Source organism: Centroberyx gerrardi, chromosome 12 (assembly GCF_048128805.1).
Source record: "Centroberyx gerrardi isolate f3 chromosome 12, fCenGer3.hap1.cur.20231027, whole genome shotgun sequence".
Lineage (NCBI taxonomy): Eukaryota > Metazoa > Chordata > Actinopteri > Beryciformes > Berycidae > Centroberyx > Centroberyx gerrardi.
The window spans coordinates 22,835,936-22,841,935 of record NC_136008.1 but is presented as its reverse complement, the minus strand read 5'-3'; the positions used below and the strand labels follow the sequence as shown (position 1 = coordinate 22,841,935).

Sequence of the window (6,000 nt, the reverse complement as noted above, 5' to 3'; positions counted from 1 at the left end):
TTACAACCACAAATGCTGTAAATGCCTTGTAAAATCCCCACTTGGCCAGTGTAAAAGTGTTTACGGTATAACTTCCATTGGTGATCACCACCATTATCAACAAAAATCTGACATTTCTTAATTTACATTTTTTCCGTAAAACCTATCCTCATATGTTTGATATACTATTAATTTATATCATGGACATTTGTGCCAGCCTAAAAAGTGGATAAACAAAAAGTTTAGGTGGGTACTTAGGTTACATGCCTGCTTCATGTAAAGACGTGACCAAACGTAAACTTTGATGCCGAGATGAACCTTGGACATAACTTTTGCCAAGATCTCGCGATGCGATTTGAATTTCTGAGCTAGAACGAGAACAGCGAACAACAGAGCAAGCCCCGGAGGAGCTGTTGTCGTTCAAAACGGAACGGATAGGTGGGACCACTGACCGAGGAAAATAAGTGCAGCCTGTCGCTAGAAACTGGAAAAGTAACTTACAATACTGCACCAGCGTGGAGGATTTATCGAAACCGTTTTGGGTAGGGAAAACGCTTTTTTGTCGCTGTCGTCTGGAACAAGTGTCACTAGCAACAGACGGTACGTTCTCATCGTTTCTAGCTAACCTAGCTAGCTAGCCAGCTGCTAACGCTCGCTGTCTTTGCTAATGTTAGCTGACTGACATTCTGATTAACGTAAGGAAAGGCTGGGCAGCAAGGGACCTTATGGAAAATATCCAGTGGTTCTAATATCAGTTGCCCCGTTTTCTCTCTCGCCAAATAGAGATAATTTATATTGGGTATGAATGTAACATTAACAAACGTTAAAAATCTCAACTATTTAGCAATCTATCGACAAGTCAAAAAGAGAGCTAGCCAGTTAGAATACATAACGTAGCGTTAACGTTAACTAAATGACACCAGCTGGTTACCAATTTACGCTTGCTATATTCCTGTTTGTAGACGGCTAACGACGATAGCCAAACGCTGGCGTTTGAGTTGTCTTCAGCCAATATAGGCAATATGTTATGATAATGAATGTTATGACAAGATAGATAACTGCTAACAGCAACATAATAATTTGCTGTGCAAGAGATGAGACTCGAGTGGGGTTTGTATTGCTATCACAGACAGTAGCCTAAATTATGAGACAGCAATCACAACTTGGGCTGTATAGCTATCATAGAAGTAGATAGGAATAATATCTCTGGTTGGTAGGTGATTGATGTTTTTCTCATCTTCTTTAATGCAGTAGACAGATTCCATTTCCGATATTTAATTATCTCTGGATTGTGGGCTTTGTCAGGTGATATACAAATGACTTTGTCAGGAGCTTTGATGCTCCTTGTGACACCTTGCGGTCTGAGATAAAGGTAATGTGATGATACAGGGCCAACTTGAGGTAATGAAAGTGAGACATATTGTCTGCAGCAGGGATATGAGTTAGTAGCAGATATCATAGTGGAGTGGAAGTAGCAGGAGAACGGTGACAGTTGCCCATAAAGGTTAGCCAAATTATACATCTACATCAACTCAAAATAAACGTTTGTTGCCTATAGTGGTCTTTAGGTCAACCTGATCAGCATCATGATTGTGCTTTATAAATAGGACTGGGATATTTCTATACCAGGGAATCAGCTGTACAAGTCAGGCTGCAGGTTTATCTGCCATTAAGCAGCTCTAGCCTAAATCTGGAGTAGAAGGTAGATGACCATCAGGCTTGAGTCTACAGATGAACTATTCAAAAATGTCTGGCTCAGCTAGCTTTGCACAGTGAGTTCCAAGTTAATCCCAGTCTTGAGTCCTTCATTATACAACAGTGAATGTGTTTATTCACATGTAGGACTGTGTGCGAGTATGTGTTTTGTGTGTGACCTCACTTTTAGTCTGGACATATTGTTGCTGCAATGCATGTACGGATCACAAGCTTGTGTTGCTGTTGGGCCTAACCAAGGGATACCAAGTTAGTTTATAAGTCTTAATGAACTCTGGTGCCATTTCTCTTAAGTAAATGTATAGAAGCTGTGCAGCAGAGCGGGAAGTGTGTCCCACTTCCCCAGGAGCCCTCCAGTGTAGTCCTTCCTGTTGGCTTTTACAATGTTGTTCAGACTCATTACCCTTGGCTGAAGAAAGACTGAAACACATGGGTCATGCATTTTGGCACACACAGCAGTTGCCCTGTGAATCTCTGGTGGGGTCGAGGCAAGGTAGTATATCAGAAATGTATCGCCAAAAGGGAGTCATCCTCTGAGTTCTTTGTGTTTTGGGAACCTTGGCTCAGCCTAGATTCTGTTGTATGGGTCTTAGGTTGAGAAATTAGCCTAAATAACATCAAAGAGTCTAATAATATTGCATTTCTCTCCTGGTAATAGGTTTAGTCAGGGGATGTGATTTTCAATATTCATTTGTAGGATATGAGGCCTTGGACACTGTTTATGTATTTCTAATGGAGACCCCCCTGCATTAAATTATCCTGACGAGACCGCTGATCAGTGTATTCTACGAGTGCGGGAGGCAGCCTCCCAGAGTCATCAGTGTCTGTGTGTCAGAGGCCTCCCTGGGCTTAGCCGCTTGTTGTCCAGACCTGTGTGTTCTTCCAAAGAAAGGTCGTTGGCCCAGCATGGTGACCTGGCCTGTGTTCTCTGTGTGTGTTTGTCAGGACCCGTGCATGACCTCCCTCTCTTCCTCTAAGGTAAACACAGCTGCAGGGCTGGGTGATGGTGGCCTGGCCAAAACATCAGGGTGCTGTCATTGATGACCAACAAACAACCCCCCCCCTCCCTTCAGCCATCACTCTCTCCATGTCTCATTCCCTTACTTCTCTCCCCACTCAAGTTTCTGAAAGGCAGATATCTCGGTTCCAGCCTTTCCCCAGGTCTAGCCCTTTATCCCTGCTGCCAGATGCTTGTTTTTTTTTCTGGGGGGTGGGTGGAGGGGTGGTGGGGTAAGAGAAATTCCAGAGGTTGAAAAGGTGTCGCTGCTTGTTTGTAGTGGGATAGTTGACGGCCTTGCCCATGTGTGTCAGTCTTTCTTATGGTTTAACTGTTCTACCTGTGGCTCAAATGTTCCATTGGAATTGCAACGGATTTTGGAAATTCTTTTTGACATTGATGCTTCTGTGTAGGCTGTAGGCTCAGAGCAGTTTGTTTCAGGTGAGGTTCCTATGTTGCTTGCTCTGCAATGTGTGAGTCAAGAGGTTTTGAATTTTTCAGTGGGCCTTGGTGACTGCTCTGTTCCTCCTATCCTGTTTAAAACTCTGAAACAGGTGTCAGTCTCAAGGGCATACCTCATGTCACTCACTCACGTGTGCTCAGAGGATGTCCAATGTGTGTGTCAGAGTAAATGGGACCTGTCAGGCTAAATAAAAAGCCTTCAAGTGCAACCATAACTACATCCCATGCAAGAACCCTGTGCAAGAAAACATCAGGACTGAAGTTCAGTTAGAAGCTTTGTACAAGGACAAGACACTATACACATCAGATAGTTCTTCTTATTTTCCTCAGGTGGACAGAAAACAATGTAAACTCTCAGGTCTGCCTGAGAGTTGAATAGCTAGAAGAATGCTTCGACTGAAGCCTTGTCATGCAAGCTAGGCACATTTTGCTTGTTGTTAAGTCATGAGCTGAGAATTTTGATGAGATTTTTCCTTGGAATATCAGAGTATATGTCTCTGTTAGGGTGGGGTTGCTTTCTAGATTGTGTGTGACTCAGGGGAGCCCTAGAGCTGTGACTGTGAGAGGCTGATAATTTATTAGAGAGTCGTGAACTCTGGCCTGTGTGGGTGTGAAGAGCCCCACAAGAGTCCTCACTCTACCAGAGTGGATGAACGGATGGCAGGACGGATTGGAGTTGGCCCTACTTCTTCCCTCTCGCTTCAGGGATACCAGGGGAAATGTATTTCTCCCTGCCTCTCAATTTACTAGTTCTCTTCTTCTTCATTCCTCCCTTTTTCACACCCTCTCCCTGAGCTCTTAGCTCTCTCAGCTGAGCAGGAATGCCAGGGTGCTTACCTCATTTCCTCCCCTCTTGAGTGAAGTGAGGGAGGATAGAGGGGAGGTCAGGGAGGAGGGAGGGGGGCTGCTGGAGACTATACTGGCTTTGTTGGGATTGGAAACTTTTCCTTTTCTTCTCCCTGCCTGCCTGCCTTGCCTCTCTTTGTGCATTCAACAACGGCTCCCCTGTTAACACTGCTGGAGTGGTTGTTGTGTTCACTGTTTTTTAATCCTTTGTAGCTTGTAGGTTTAGACTCAGAATGCATTGTATGATCAAGTATTAGAGTATGGATAATTGTCTGTAGCTTTTCTATTTGAATTGCTATATATGTTAGTGATTTATAGATTTGCTCCCTGCTCTTTTGTTAACAGACAGAGAGATTGCCACATTTAACCACATTCATATCAGGTTTCTTGTTGTTGGTAATCTATTGCGAATGTCTTTGTTCCCAGAACCCGCTTGCACAAGGTTAAATCCCTCATTGAAATACAGTCAGTGACCACACCCACAGTTTGCAGCTTGCTCCACACTTTGGTGAAGAGAGAGAGGAGGGAGGGAGACTGTTTGACTTCCATCCCACATCAGTCAATTGCTGTTCAGCTTGCTTGCCAGGAGGTTGCTCTGTGTGTGTTCATGCTGCAGTGGAAGCTTCGCTAATGCATTGACTGTCCCCAGCCCCATAGAGTCCCAGGAATGTGCATAGAGGCAGCATTACACAGGAGACAGGCAGGCCAGGAATGCAGCTGGAATGGACACTGACTGGCCAACTACACTGGCTCAGCTCAACTCAGCGGCTGCATGTTTCACCGTTCACATTTGTTTGTCTGCCTGTCTGTATGCTTGTCTGATTCCCTGCCTGCCTGTCTGTCATCACTGTCTGCCTGTCTCTCTGTCTGTATGCCTCTCCATCTACCTTTCTATCACTGCACCTATTCTGTCTCTACTTGTCTCTAGCGATGTCCCAAGCCGATGTCAAAGATCGAAATGGGACGCCGTCAAGGCATATTTTGATTGATGAGTATTAGCTACATGATGCCTGATCAAATCCCGATCCATTTATTTATTTAATTCCTACCCTCTGCTCCGTTTATGACTATTGTTGTTAAAAATGTATGTGCCGTAAACGGGCGTTATACCCCACCACTTACAGCAGTGAGGTGCATCGTATGGAAGTATAGATTGTAGAAGGAGGCGAGTGGCACCATCAGTGTGGAATTATTTTACAGAAAGCAGCCCAACAGCTATGTGTAATGCTTGCAATGCATGTCTACGTATCTGCCTGCTTCTCTGTCTGTTGTATTTGTCTGTATGTTCCAGCTATGTGGAATAGGCTAACTGTTGTGGCTGTGCACAACTACTATGCCAGCCAGTAGCCTAGCTGAAAGAGACCTCACAGCCTGCCACTCTGTCTGTGGGTGGTTTCCTCTGCTCTGCTCAAATATAACCCCACACACCCTGCTTACTACTTATAGACACATAGCCCACTAGTGTGGCTCCGCCAGCTAAGTTTAGAGTCCGAGTAGTATCCCTGGTCTAATTATCAACTGACGGGAATGGCAGGCATTCTTTGGCGCTGCTGAGTCACCCAGGGTGGTCTGCTCTGCTCTGTTGGACTGAGGAAAGGTCCTGTTCAGTGAGTTTACCTTCCTTGGCTTGGGCCAAGACCAGGGTTGGAAATGGGGAAATCTGCCCTTTATAATTTCCCTGTAGTTTAGAGTTGGTCTGACTGGGCTTATGTTTAACCTGAGTGTCAACACAACAGGAAAATCACTCAGTGGGTGCTTAAAAGGGCCTCTAATCCACTGTTTGTTTAGTCGGTTGGTTTTATGTGTGTGTGTGTGTGTGTGTGTTTTAAAGTGAATGTCTAGAAATGGGTTTGGTTGATGTTCTTTCATGTTAAGAGGACCACTTCAATCTTTTGCAACATAGGCTGCTGAAATGTGTTTTAGTGCTCAAGTGCCCTCATGTTAGCGTTTAAGAAATTGTCATAGAAATAACAGTGATGATGAAACAACCTTATAGATCTGCT

General features: G+C 44.5%; 1 protein-coding gene across 1 annotated transcript in view; it reads left to right on the top strand.

The window, feature by feature from the left end:
* Positions 1 to 397: 397 nt before the first annotated feature.
* Positions 398 to 6,000, top strand: part of LOC139914971 (E3 ubiquitin-protein ligase RNF19A-like) — a 49,397-nt gene continuing 43,794 nt past the window's right edge. Inside the window, exon 1 of the mRNA XM_078287165.1 lies at positions 398 to 579. The gene's annotated coding sequence lies outside the window, so the exon portion shown is untranslated. The remainder of the gene's footprint in view (positions 580 to 6,000) is intronic.